Source organism: Penaeus chinensis, chromosome 3 (assembly GCF_019202785.1).
Source record: "Penaeus chinensis breed Huanghai No. 1 chromosome 3, ASM1920278v2, whole genome shotgun sequence".
NCBI classification, from domain to species: Eukaryota; Metazoa; Arthropoda; class Malacostraca; order Decapoda; family Penaeidae; genus Penaeus; species Penaeus chinensis.
Window position 1 is genome coordinate 30,396,914 of NC_061821.1, and position 2,500 is coordinate 30,399,413.

Genomic DNA, 2,500 nt, shown 5'->3' on the forward strand with positions numbered 1-2,500 from the left:
TCTCTCTCTCTCTCTCTCTCTCTCCCTCTCTCCCTCTCTCTCTCTCTCTCTCTCTCTCTCTCTCCCCACCCCCCTCTCTCTCTCTCTCTCTCTCTCTCTCTCTCTCTCTCTCTCTCTCCCTCTCTCTCTCTCTCTCTCTCTCTCTCTCCCTCCCTCTCTCTCTCTCTCTCCCTCCCTCTCTCTCTCTCTCTCTCTCTCTCTCTCTCTCTCTCTCTCTCTCTCTCTCTCTCTCTCTCTCTCTCTCTCTCTCTCTCTCTCTCTCTCTCTCTCTCTCTCTCTCTCTCTCTCTCTCTCTCTCCTCTCTCTCTCTCTCTCTCTCCTCTCTCTCTCTCCTCTCTCTCTCTCTCTCTCTCTCTCTCTCTCTCTCTCTCTCTCTCTCTCTCTCTCTCTCTCTCTCTCTCTCTCTCTCTCTCTCTCTCTCTCTCTCTCCCTCTCTCTCTCTCTCTCTCTCTCTCTCTCTCTCTCTCTCTCTCTCTCTCTCTCCTCTCTCTCTCTCTCTCTCTCTCTCTCTCTCTCTCTCTCTCTCTCTCTCTCTCTCTCTCTCTCTCTCTCTCTCTCTCTCCTCTCTCTCTCTCTCTTCTCTCTCTCTCTCTCTCTCTCTCTCTCTCTCTCTCTCTCTCTCTCTCTCTCTCTCTCTTCTCTCTCTCTCTCTCTCTCTCTCTCTCTCTCTCTCTCTCTCTCTCTCTTCTCTCTCTCTTTCTCCCTCTCTCTCTCTCTCCCTCCGGGTATTTATTTCTTATTCCAGTAGTCTGATTTCCAAGGAAAATGCTGTACATTATATTTAGTAAAAATAGTTTATTACGGTACAGTCTAATGTAACGTATTTTATAGAATATTCGTTATCTATAAGAATATTTATTTGTTACAGAACGGAATAATTGCGTTTGAGTTCATCACACTCATGATCATCTTTATTATCAATAAATGGCAATGTTTTTTTATTCTTTATTAATCTTTAAAAAGTATATGTACATATTATACTCCCCTGGTATTTCTCGTTTTCTGTTATATACGCTATCAAAGAGAGTGTTGCAAGTATAGGGATGACTAACATATTTATAAACATATCAACAGCTATCACCCCAATTTGATATCGGTATAAATTGTTAAACTATAACAGGTACTGTAATTTCTGGACTTATCATTATTTCAACCTTTATTTGATTCTTCATGATAAATGCGATGTGACGGCATGAACACTGGGGTAGAACATTAATTTAATGACCATAAATCTCCGGATATTAATTTCATATTGCATGAGCTATTCAGATGTTGGGGTACATAGGTGTTTATTCGGGGAAATGTGTCAGGCGTACACTTGTGTCAGGAATATACATTCTACAAAACACGTACAGAAAGATAAGTACTGGCTTGTAATGTGTAAATTTACACTTTTTCGGTATGTGCTTTTAAAAGAGCCAATACAGGCGCCTGATAAATTCTTTGTAATAACATAATATTTACAAAGGACAAAATCTTCAAGTATTCTTAAGTATTACTTTCGCAAGTGTTATTGCCATTATTTTAAGATCGTGGAATTCTTTGTATTTTCTTGTCACAATATTTTTGCTGTCAGCCCTTCTACACTCCAGGCTTTAACTTCAGATAAGCAATATGCAAAGCTCATCCTAAGCTTTCTATAAGGAGCAAATCACTGGTCTCGGTATTAGTACATGATGATGTAACATATCCTCACATGATGTACGAATGTTGTATGTCTCTGATTAGAGCATTTCATAAGCTTCTTTTTGTAAATGCATTAGCTACATTGCAGTTTGGTTTAGTAGACTTCGGGACAGTATATACATGTTATTCTCTTTTAGATACCAGCTGAATTGCATGCTTTCATTTACTTACATTTGTTTACATGCTTTGATGAGCGTGTTTAGAGGGCGAAAAAAAAAAAAAAATCACAAATATCTAAATTAGTTGGATTTGCTCATGTTCGAATTATTTTGTTGGAATAATAAAAAATGGTTATTAGTATAAGGATACTTTTATCTCATTTATCAATGATATACCTCATATTACCTAATCTAAGGTAAAAATACATTTTGTTAAGTTACCCATGTAAGAGTATGTTTTCTTTTTTGTACGCCATCTAGCGGCAGACTTATATATCATTAATGTAAACAACCCTCGGTTGTGCTGCGTAGATCCTCCTCAATACAGAGTTAAGCGCATCAACTCTTGTGTTTCAATAATCCCCACAACGAGTCATATATATGCACTGACCATTCAAACTGGCTTAATACACGCAGGGAAGATGAATTCTTCTGCCATATCAACAGATTTAGTAGACCAAACGCTTGGCGTGGTGTAAGCTTGGTTTTCATATTTAATCGTTTCTCATCATTTCCTGGCTATTAATTGGGGTTATAGAGCCACTTCTTCCTTGCTCTCGCAGTTTCATCTGCTCTGGACACATCAGTATATCTGCTGAATGATCTTTATTTGTATGTGTTTGGTTTGTCCTTTTGGATTGTTGTAATTTACTATC